Genomic DNA, 12,442 nt, shown 5'->3' with positions numbered 1-12,442 from the left:
AAAGATTTTTACAAAACTGCAAAAAGCATTAGAGCTGTGGTTTGCATATGGTTTGTGTCCTCAAAGGTCATGAACTAGAAGTTTATACTGCAGCATGATGGTGCTGAAGTGGTTGACTCTTTAAAAGACAGAGTCTAGTTGAAAGTTGTTAGGTCATCGGGGCTTCTTCCTCTGAAAGAAATTACGTGTCTCTGATAGAACCCCGGTCAGTTCTCATGAGAAGGGGTTGTTAGAAAAGATAGAAAACATTCCATTCTCTGGTTTCTCATCTTCACATGTTGCCTGCTCTCTCTCCCGCCTTAGCTGCTCCTGCCATGTTATGCCATAGCCAGGGGCTGCTTAGTCTAGAACTTTCAGCCTCCAAACTATGACCTAAATAAACCTCTGATATTTAGAAAATACCTAGCCTTGGGAATTTTGTTATATGTGAAGAGAATGAGTGTTCCAGCCTGAAGCTATCCCCAAATGTGGAAATGAGGTGGATGTGATGTACCAGTGTTGAGAACAAGAATCTCAGTGAACTAACTCTGTCTTCTAGATTTGTTTCCTGTCCCTTCCTATTATCTCTCTGCAGAATAGAATTGAACTTGTGTAAAGTTAAATGCGTTGATTTTAGAATAAGAGCTGACATTGAACTGTTAAGCTATATGCTGATCTTTGCAAGAAGACCTAAATTTAACAACCAGCTTGGCTCCTCAGAAGTTCTGTGTCTTAGAACATGTTATCTTTAATTCACAATTTTCAGTCTGCAAAGCAGGAGCAGTACCAGAACCCACAGGGTTGTTTAGAGATTAAATATACTCACAAATGATGTTAAGTATTATGTATTATGTTAAGTATTATGTATTCCAGCTCAGGAAGAACAGAGATGACATTTGACATTTTGATGTTTCTCCTATAAATAAATCCATAAATAAATGATGTAGCATAAAAGAATTCATGTTGATTCTTGCCAGGACAAGCTACACAATATCCAAGGCTCCCTGTACCATGGAAACACAGATTTCCTCATTCAAAAGTAATTAAGGATTTCAAGATGGTGACAACAAAGCCTTACGCCAAGAGTGGGCCTCTTCTGAGCAGCTGGTCTTATACAGCTGCAGAGAGTACAGACCTTGAGGATGACTTTCTCACACCATTTTTACTGAAAGAAGAGAGCATGGAAACAGATCACCTCTGAGTAGGAAGAGAGTGAGGATGCTAAGGGTTGCCTCCTAGAGCAAATTCGAAGAGAGCAAGCTCCATTTTCTTCCCCTGCTGGGAGTAAGGATAAGAAAATGGACCCATTCCCAGGAGATGCCACTTCCAATTGGTTTTAAGGAGGTGTAGAAGAAAGAATAACTTCTTTTTTTTCTTCTAATTTGGATGGGAAGCTTTCTGGAGATGGAAGACAAATGACAGAATGGAAAGGAATTTTCAGTGGAATAACATTATAAATAGCTCTGAAGGCATAACAAAGTGAAGCCAATAAAAATGGATGCATTGCACAGCTCGAGATTCCACCAAGATTCTCTTTCAACAATACGCTTTATTAATAAATCACTTTGCTTTGCTCCATTAAAATCATAAAGCTAAGCTATTTGTGCTTGGGTTCATGTCATTTTTGTCCTCACTCGAGGAGCTCACTTTAGCAATGAAGAATTATTTTGATCTAAGAGGTTTAAAAATACATTTTTGAAAATTTAATTCTCATAAATTGAATGGAAAGAAATTTTGTTTAGACTCAGATATGGATTATTTTCTATTTCCACAATATAGAGAAAGATCCAAATAATTCCCCAACCTCCAGAAGCCTCAAACATAGAGACGAAAACCTCCATTTGCTGCTCAGTGTGATCTAAACTATTTAGTTGGTGACAGTGGTGTCCCAGTACAAACTCCAGGACTAGAAGGTAGACTGTGCCTTCTTCATTTTTCTTTGGGTAACAATTTGGCCTTGACTTTAAGCATCCCCAGTTACAAAGTTCAATGCTCCTTAATCAGTCTGAACACTAAACACACATTCATTTAAAGTCTAAAATATTAAAAGCAGTAAGCTACATGGCTGGGATGTGTTTACTTTTGCTTCCCAAATATTAGAAAGAATAAAAATAGATACAGGAAAGAGCAAACACATAGAGTTCTGAAAGGTAGTTTGAAGCAGGGCTCACACCAACGGTCAAGCAAGAACTCTTGGGAAGGGTTAGGGGTGGGGACTGTACGTTGACAGAGTACAAATTGTCAAACTTTACTTTTGACATACTGAGAAAATTTTATCTCTCAAGGCGGCAGGGCCTAGAACCACGATAAAGTGCCTGTGTTTGCAAAGTTCATGCTCCATTACCACACTCGATGTGTGTTTCCCCATGTGGAGGTTCCCTCTTGAAGACTCATGTTCCCAGATAAGTCATACTCAGTGCTTCCAGGATGCACTTGGGCCGGTTAGAAATAAAAATTTGCTGCATTTTCAGTGGTCACCTCCAGGTTCTAGAAGTTCTCTGTGTCATATATATCCCAAGAGAAATAACTAAACTTTTTTTCTAATAGAACCTTGAAGGTGAAGCTTAAACAGTGCAGGAGGGTAGATCCTATTCATCCCTTTCCTCTGGTAACCTACCACAATCTGTCTTCAAAGAGCTACTGTAGGATTCTGCTCATCAGAAGGGTCATGAAAACATCAAATACTAGGGTCTTAGAATTCATACTTAAAACCTGGTGTAATGGCTCAGTTTGGGGACCACACCACTCTGAACAATTCTACTCACAACATAGATGAGAAATAGTCCTGCATCATCTGTGCAAACCCTTTCCTGTAGTACTTATCCTCAGAAGGCTTTACATCAGGCTGGAGCATCTACACACAGAACTCTTTTACCTGTACTTTTGCTTCCTCTGATTTCTGTACTAGTTACTTTTCTTGTTGCTGTGGTAATGTTCCTGAAAAAAATGAACCTAAGGAAGAAAGGGTTTAATAGTCCATCTTGGAAGGAGCAGCACAGGCAGCTTGTCACATTGCCTCCACAGTCAGGAAGCAGAGAGTGATAAATTCTACTGCCCAGCTTCCTTTCTCCTTTTTATTCAGTCCAGAATCCCAGCCCATGGAATGGTACCACCCACATTTATGGTGGGTCTACCCACCTCAATTAACCTAATCTAGGAAATCCCTCACAGACATGACCAAAGGTTTGTTTCCACAATGATTTTAAATCCCATCAAGTTGGCAGTCAAGATTGTCAATGATCATGCCTGGTCATTGGAGGTCTGAAGGCATTAAATAAAAAATTCTAGAAATACATGCTTCACAAGTTTAAATTTACAGGCCAAATGTATATATGATAAAATTTTTGGCTTTCCCAGTCAAAGTGTGAGTCATCCCTTTGCCTAGTGTGTCCACACTGTATATGCTACCTGCCCCTTAGTCACTTGGTAGCCATCTCAGCTATCAGATGGACCATAGCAGCATGGCAAAAATTTTGTTCAAGATTTTTAATTGAAGTTGAGTTCATTGTTTCAACTGATACATGAGAACATAGAAGTTGTGTACTATGTGAGATAAAAAAATTGTTACTATGTGATATTTGAATTCATGTATATAGTGTATACTATTTCCACTGGGATAAACATATTCACCTGCTGGAACATTTATCATTTCCTTCAGATGAAGCATTCAAAATCCTTTTTGATATGTACAATGTGTTATCATTATAACTATCCTACTGAACAGTGGCACATCAGGACCTCTTGCTCAAATCTAAACACACAAGTAGTGTTTACTTAGCAACGTAATATATCACCGAGCTAACACAATCTGCCCCTCTTTCCTATATCATAAAAACCTTGCATCATCTCATTTCATCCTCAGAACTGTGAGCACAGCACAAGATATTTTGCCATTTATGACATTGCATTCTAATTGTTCTTGAGTTGTATCCATTTATGTTCACCTGCCACTGTGCCTAGCTTACAAGTTAAACTTTATCATGGTATTCATGTATGGGGAAAAATAGTATGTATAATGCTTGGTACAGTGTATGACTTCAGAGGACCACTGGGCACCTCAGAGCATCTCTCCTTCAAGTTAGGGAAAACTCTTTGTTGGTTATATTAGAACAGACATCAACAACCTATCAGCCACAGGTCAAACCTGACCTGCATCCTATTTGTATGAATAAAGCTTTATTAGAACACAGCCACATCTGTTTTTATAGTGTCTTGTTTTCACTCTATAAGTCAGATACAAATAGTTGCTTCAGAGGGAATATAACTGACAAAGTCTGAAATATTTGTTCCTTGACCCTTTACAGAAAGTTTTGAACTTCAAGTTTAGAAGATAATAAAAGCTAATATTTCTGAGGACTTATGGGATGCTTGAAATTAGAGCCAGTGTAGTAGATGACTCCTCTTAGGAAATTCCCCCAGCAGTTCTGGGGACCAGGTAGCTTTTAATCTTCATTTTCTTCAACTAAGGAAACTACCAAAAAGTTACAGAATGCATCAGTGTACCCAGCCAGTGAAGAGCTAAGCTCGAATGGACCACACAAGGCTTTATCCGTTCCCTGTCTCGGTTGGAAGAGAAGCCCCAACTCTCATTGTATCTTTCAAGGTTACTTTTTGTCAGGAACAGTGTCATAGGAACTAGAAAAATAACTAATACAGAAATCACAGGAAGCAAAAGTACAGGTAAGAGAGTTCTATGTGGGGCTGAAGAAATGGCTTAGTGGTTAAGAGCACTGACTGTCTTTGCAGAGGACCCAGGTTGATTCCCAGTACCTACATGGCAGCTAACCACCATCCTAACTCCAGGTCCAGGGGACCGTCTTCTGACCTCTGCAGGAATTTCACGCCACAGGTGCACTTATATATGTGCAGGCATACACTCATTCTCATAAAATAAAAATAATAAATAAAATAATTTTTAAAAGAGATTTCTATGTATAGGATGCTCCTGCTTGGCTCAAAGCCTCTGAGGATGAGAAACAATCACAGGGAGGATATATGTTTATGAAGCAGGGCTATCTCTCATCTGTGCTGTGAGCAAAATTGTTCAGAATGGAGTAGTCTCCAAACTGAGCCATTACAGCAGGTTTTAAAAGTATGAATTTCGGGGACTGAAGAGATGGCTCAGCACTTAAGAGCACTGACTGCTCTTGTAGGGGACCCAGGTTCAATTCCCAGTACCGACATGGCAGCTAACAACTGTCTGTATAACTCCACTTCCAGGGGATCCGATGCCTTCTTCTGACCTCCACACGACACAGGTGTACCTGCCTACATGCAGGCCATATACTCATACACATAAAATGAAAATAATAAATAAAAGCAAAATTTTAAAAAAATAAACAAAGTATGAATTCTAGGACCCTAAGACTTGATGTTTTCATGACTCTTTTGATGGGCAGAATCCTGCTGTAGGTATTTGGAAACAGATCACAGCAGGCTACCAGAGGACAGAGGTGAATAGGATCTACCCTTCTATATCAAACTTCACCTTCAAGAATATTAGAAAAAAAAAAAAAGCTTTGTTACTTCTCTTGGGATACATGAAACAGGGAACATGTAGAGTCGGGAGGTGGCCAGGAGGGCATCACTTAGCTGAATATTCTTTAATCTGAAGGAGAAGAAGGTTTGGGCTAGATTCTAGCCCAGCCATTACTGAGATTTCAAACACTGACCTTTCCAACCAATCTTCTCTACTCTCCTTTACCCTTAGGGAGGATCCACTTATCCTGTAGCTGTCAAGTACATTTTCCTCTTCACAATCTAATGGCCACCAGACATCACAGTGGCCCATCAAACTGTAAGTTATGCACAAAACCTACTCATGTTCAATATTCAGGGCTACATTTGCTTTTGAGTCAATAAAAAGGAAACAATTTATTATGAGAACCTCATATGAACTTGGTACATTAAAATAGTGTTTTCTAGAAAGTGATGTGTAATTCCAACTCTGCTTGCAGCTGGAAATCCTTAGGAAAGTACAAAGTTGTCTGCCTAGCACTGGGTATTCTTTCTAGAGATCAAAATTTCTTAAGTATCAGTTTTTTCATCTGTAAAATTAGAGATGGCGCCAGGCGTGGTGGCACACGCCTTTAATCCTAGCACTTGGGAGGCAGAGGCAGGTGGATCTTTGTGAGTTTGAGGCCAGCCTGGTCTACATAGTGAGTTCTAGGCCAGCTGGGGCCACAGGGAGACCCTGTCTCAAAAAGACAAAAAAGAAAATTAGAGATGGCATTACCTACTTTGAAGAATTACTGTGGAGTTCAACTTTTAAAATGTAGTAAACTGAAATCAGAGTATGTGTTTCATGGCCAGCCATGGTGGTACTCATCAGTAATCCCAATATTCAGAAGGTAGAAACAGGTAGATGATGAGTTCAAAGCCAGACTTCAGTACACAGTAAGATCCTTTTTTCTGAAAAATGTACTCTGTTTTTTAATTGTGCGTAATTAACATGTAGCTTTTCTTTGGTCCCAGCACACTCAGTCATCTCGAGGTCAGACAGATCTTCCTGGGGAAGAATTCTGAAACCACCCTGTGCCTGTCTGTCATCCTTGGACTTCCAGGCAGGTTAAACATAGGGATGAATCTAGAACAGCAGCCAAGACCACAAATATCAGTGAGTGCTCTGGTTAGAAGGGGATGCTTCAATAAAAGTTGCAAATTTTCAAAGTATAGTTTTTTTTGGGGGGGAGGGGCTTTTTGAGACAGGGTCTCTAGAAGGGGATGCTTCAATAAAAGTTGCAAATTTTCAAAGTATAGTTTTTTTGGGGGGGGAGGGGCTTTTTGAGACAGGGTCTCCCTATAGTCTTAGCTGGCCTGGAACCTGGAACTCACTATGTAGACTAGGCTGGCCTTGAACTCACAGAGCTCCACCTGCCTCTGCCTCCCAATATTACCTGCATGTATGTGAGTGCACCCGTGTCATGCAATGCTGTGGAGGTTAGAAGAGAGCTTCAGATTCCCCTGGAACTGGAGTTAAGGATAGTTCGTAGCTGCCATGTGGGTGCTGGGAACTGAACCCAAGTCCTCTGCAAGAGCAGTCAGTGCTCTTAACCGCTGAGCCATCTCTCCAGCTCTCCGAAGTATCGTTTTAATTCTCAAAAATATCTAGGGATCAGCTTGCTCTCCTGGTTAATACCAGTAGAACTCGGTGTCTGTGAGAGTTCTAGCCACAAAATTATATGGGGAGAGGGAGAATGAATATGCATGAATTACAATAAATATGAATATGTGAAATAAGTCATACAAACAAAAAATATTTTGGAAGCTTTTATTACCTGACTAAAAGTAGCAAGGCCCAAGATAGAAAAGGGACAAGATATGGTTTTCTGCTTCCAACCTTTTTCAACAAGGCAAAAGCCAGATATATTAGCAAATCTATCAAGTAGCAACAGGTGTTCCTTGTCCCTGAGGAAGCCTGGGTAAGGTCAGTATATGATGGGAAACGTCAGTGATGCTGCCCCCACTGGAAGATGATTTATATTTCTTAAAGCCACATGGAGAGACTCTTGCAGGCTTTGGAAAGTTCACACAAGGAGGTGCACTCTGGGCTGGGATCCACAGCATGGATAGTATCCTCCTCCCTGGTAGAGAGAAAGGAAACTACATCCTCACCAACACTGAGAAGCAGGGAGGAAGCAGCCAGGTTGAGGGAAGGTTACATCAGTAAGTTCAGCCTTGACAGGAGAGAGTCTAAATGAGATTGGTATCAGAAGGAAAACTCTAAGATAGGCTGAGAGCTTGTCACCCATGGTCGTGAATGACCAGCTGAGGACAGCCTTTATCCTGAGTGTTAAATCAACTCGTACATTTGACAGTCCTTTGAGAGGCAGACGGTGCTGGTGTGGATGCCTCTCTCCTTCCCATTCTGCCTTGTTTCTTTCTAAGAAATCCATGCAGATTTGATTGGGTGTCAGTGCATCCTATGCCTGCATCCTCTAGCTATACCATTTACCTGTTGCTGATGTGTTATTTGTGTGAGCATTTCGTGCTGAGGCCAAAAGTGATCAGACTGAGAGGGTATGGCAGTGGAGGCTTTAATCCAAGAACTTGGGAGACAGAGACAAAAAGTTCCTAAGTTCAAGGCCAGTGATGAATCTTAGCCTTGCAAATCCTTGGGGAGGGGGGTCTGCAGAAGTCCTGTGTTTTCCCCTAGGTTTACCTCCAGTGGCCACTTGGCATTATGCTGGAGCAGACCTCTGCCTTTTTGCTTGAGTGTGTGAAGTAACTGAATGTTCGATGATCCTGATGTACAGTGACTATGAGCCTATTAGAACCACACATATTTTGGCACACTCAAGCACAGGAGGTACCCAGGACTGGTGCGACAGGCCCTCCTTTCCTGCAGCAGCAGGAAGTACAGCCCACACTAGCAAATGGTTTTGCACGGAACGTATAAACCAAAAGTCTACATTTTTACAAGCCAAAGGTATTTGGTGTTCCACAGAGGAGGATCCTGTGGGTTGGCATTTGGTAGGAAAAGTATCACCATTTTGGGGTATTTGTGAATGTTGGTATGTGTGTTGGGGGGTTACACATGTGTGCATATGGCCATGGAGGCCAGAAGACAACCTTAGATGCTGTTTTTCCAGGAGCCATCTACCTTGTTTTATGAGACAGAGTTTTTTGTGTATGTGACAAGTGGCCCAGAGCTCCCCAAGTAGGCTAGGCTGGTTCACCAGAAAGCCCCTGAGAGTAGCCCCTCTCTACCTCTCCAGCTCTGGGATTATAAGCACATGCCACCATGCCTAACTTTTTTATGTAGGTCTATGGGGGATTAGAATCAGGCCTCATGCTCACAAAGCAAGCGCTCTCTCAAATGAGCTATCTCTCCAGTTCTTTTGTATGTCAACACAGAGATAAGAGAATGCAGCCAGATACAGAGGGTAAGGATGGAAAAAATAGCATGGGCAAGGTTTGGAGCCAGGAAATGGCATGATCTATTCAGTTAATTAGGAGAATATAAATAACTCATGATAGCGCTGTTTACAACACTGGAAAAATGTGTAGCAGTAGGAAATTAGATTAAATGATTATCTGTAGATCTATATGTAGAATAGTCTATAAGACAGAGGATTATGAGACGTTAAAGTATGTCTTCTGCATCTACACTTAGCCTAAGGCCTTCCCACTCTCCAGGAGTAGGTTAAATTCCACAAACACCCACCGTTCCCTGAACTTCTCTTTTATAGCACTCAATTTATTTTTTTACATGATTGTTTATGATGTGGTTGAACGATGTCTGTGTCTCCCCATTAGTCTGTGTGTATTGTGAGAGAGGAACACAGACCTTCAGGCTAAATCATCCTATTCTCATCCTCTTCCCAAGTGTCTGCTGTATAATGGCTACTTACTTAAATTTGTTTGGACTTGTTGCACACATGGAGGAACAAAACAATTCATGAGTCTCATGACATGCCAAGTGAAAACAATGAGCCATTACAGATAACCTCGAGTTAGGAGGACAGCTCTAATCCACTGGTAGTATCTTTTCAGGAGTCTAAGCTCTTATTTAGGTATAGGAAGCCTAGAAGGAGGCATACCTGCTGTGAGAACCCCTAACCAGCTCTGTGTGCATGAAATAAGATGGGTGTCTATACCATGTGGATGAGAGTAGGATGCAAAAGTGACTCTTTGGAATATTACTGTGTAGGTGCAGTGATAATCCTTGGGTGGTTTTAGCCTTCTTTACATTTTCTTGAATACTTGAATCTTCTGTGTATGTCTATGACCAGTGGGAAATGGGCCATTTTCGTTTTAGAGAGTTAGGGGCTACAGCTCACCTCCTTTGACACTCCTCTCACTGATAGCTAATCTTGGTTGTCATTTTGACACACTGGGAAGAGAGAACTTCAACTGAGGAATTTCCTTCATCATATTGGTCTTTGGGCATGTCTGTGGGATATTTTCTTGATTGGTAATTGAAGTAAGAGAGCCAGTCCACTTTGAGTAGTACCATCCATAGGCAGGAAGGCCTGGGCTATGTAGGAAAGGTAGCTGAGCAAGCCATAGAGAGCAAGCCAATAAGCAGCCTTCCTCCATGGTTTCTGTTCCAGGTCCTTGCCTTGAGTTCCTGCTTTGGCTTCCCTTCTTGATGGACTGTAACTTGTAAGATGAAATAAACCCTTTCCTCCCCAAGTTGCTTTTGGTCAGAGTGTTTGCCCCAGCAATAGGAAACCAAAGTACAACAGCCGGCTCCTCTTCTCATTCTCCCCAGACCCTATCCCTTTTGGAAGGACTTTGGTAGCCCAAGAGGCATAAGAACCTACTCACCTCACCCTCAGTTCTTCAGGCTTTTGGCTACAATGGGCTCTTTACCACTTCTCCTAGGAAATGAAAGGACTGCACCCAGGCATAGTACTGGGGACAGCCACCCCATGAGTACAGTGACACCTGCATGAATACAGTAACAACTGCAGCCTTTCATCCACTGATGACTCCGGGATGTCTCCAGTCTGCTGTGGCAGAAAGAATGAAGCAGAAAACCCTGCATAGCATAGCAGCTGAGGTGCAGAGGGACACCGAGAGCCAAGAGGCTGGAAGAAATGAAAGGGTAGCTGACATTCCACTCAACCGAAGGCATCTTTATTCTAAGGAGATAATAACTATCTAGGAAATAGCTATCTACTGACTACTCATTTCTTTTGTTACCACCAGTCCATCAGAGGGAGAATGCAGTACACGTTGTCACCTAGAATATTGCAGATTGCTCCTTCATGGCCTTGGAAGAAATTCAGAGTACCTATCAGGTCTCAGTGTTGCTTGTTCTATTACTCAGGATTCTCCCAGGGAAAGCCATCAGTAGATCAGAAACACAGACACACAGATACAGACACACATCTATATCCTTGTTTAGTGCTTGATTATGACATATACAAGGCATTTTATTATAAACTGGATCATGTGACTGTGGAGCAGTTGATGAGCAAGGAAAAATATCAGGAAAGTGCGTAGTGCAATTTAGTCCAAGACCAAAGTCCTAGTACCCAGAAGGAATGGTGTTAGCAGGCAGGAAAGTGTGTGATTCAGCTTTAGTAGAAACACAGTCACCTTTCCTCTGCTTCTTGGTTCTATTCAGGCCTTCCAAAGATAGATTACATGATCATCCGGGGGCGGGGGGAGAGCGGGGAGAGAGGGGGGAGAGAGGGAAGAGGGGGGAGAGAGGAGGGAGAGAGGGGAGAGAAGGGGGAGAGAGAAACTCTTCAGTGACTTGCTCCTTTTTCCTCTTGAATTGTGTCCATGTGCACTCCCACATTCTGAGCAGGTATTCCCTATATTACTCCTCTCTGGAAATGCCCCTACAGACACACCAAGAGGTGTGCTTCAGGAACCTCCTAGGATCTCTCAGTGCATTCTTATTGACAGTTGAGATTGACAGTGACGTGCTGGCCGAGGGGACAAACTTGCAGCTGTAAGATGAATGAGTTCTGGGGACCTAATGTTTGGATTGGGACTATGGTGATGATGTGATATATGCTTGAAATCTGCTAAGAGGGCAGATGTTAAGTATACTCATGGAGCTACACACTGCAGTAACTCTGAAGTGATGGATATGGCAATTAGTTTGCTTTGGGTAATCTTTTGTGATATATATATCAGAATATCATGTTGTATACATGGATATGTACAATTTTTATTTAATTATACCTCATAAAGTTGAAGAGTAAAACATTAATTTTAAGCTGTTCTGATAATATACAACCAGGCTGAATAGATAAATCTAATTTTACAAGGCAAATCCTACTTTGTCACTCATTACTGTTAATATGTTATTTATTATTTATTTTGTGTGTGTATGAGAGTTTTGCCTGCATGTATGTAAGTGCATCCATGTCAAGCAGTGCCCACAGAGACCAGAAGAGGGTGTCGATCCTTTCAAACTGGAATTACAGATGACTTTTAGTATCCATGTGGGTACTGGGAACCAAACCCAGGTCCTCTGAAAGAGTAGCCAATGCTCTTAATAGTTCAGCTATCTTTCCAGCCCATGATAAAATTTTAAGATCTATTTCCTGACATAAGAGTTCCGTTCTTACACTAAAGTAGTTGCCCTTTCAAGGTGGAGGCAAGGTGGTATCATATTCCAAAGTAAAAATTCCATCTTCCTAGAAATGATGTTTCTTCTTGCCTCTACCCCATGCCTGAAACCCCTTCCTTCACACCCCATGTTCTCATTCTTACTTTGCAGCTAGTTTGTGCTTTCTCCAAAGCCAGAACCCCTTCTGTGATGGCTAACACTGATGGTCAACTTGACAGGAGCTAAAATCACCTTGAAGACACATCTCTAGACATATCTGTGAGAGGTTTGTAGATGAGGTTAATTGAGATGAGAGGACCCACCCTAATGGCCCTACTAAATAAAATGGAAAAAGCCATCTGAGCACCAGCATTCAACACTCTGCTTCTTGACTCTGGGTACAGTAGGACCACCTGCCTTATATTCCTATTACCATGACTTCTGTGC

The 12,442-nt window shown here is 41.6% G+C and overlaps 1 long non-coding RNA gene across 4 annotated transcripts in view; it reads left to right on the top strand.

The window, feature by feature from the left end:
• LOC115069470 overlaps positions 1-12,442 on the top strand; it is a 109,098-nt gene that overhangs the window by 35,636 nt on the left and 61,020 nt on the right. For 2 of the 4 annotated variants that reach the window (XR_003848738.1, XR_003848735.1), the window contains exons 2-3: positions 5,690-5,776; positions 6,454-6,595. This is a non-coding gene — a long non-coding RNA (uncharacterized LOC115069470). The remainder of the gene's footprint in view (positions 1-5,689; positions 5,777-6,453; positions 6,596-12,442) is intronic. The other 2 variants (XR_003848736.1, XR_003848737.1) reach the window with 1 other exon arrangement.

Source organism: Nannospalax galili, unplaced genomic scaffold (assembly GCF_000622305.1).
Source record: "Nannospalax galili isolate Female #2095 unplaced genomic scaffold, S.galili_v1.0 scaffold1013, whole genome shotgun sequence".
In the NCBI taxonomy this organism is placed as follows: Eukaryota; Metazoa; Chordata; class Mammalia; order Rodentia; family Spalacidae; genus Nannospalax; species Nannospalax galili.
The sequence above is the reverse complement of the archived record's forward strand: the minus strand, read 5'-3'. Positions and strand labels throughout refer to the sequence as shown.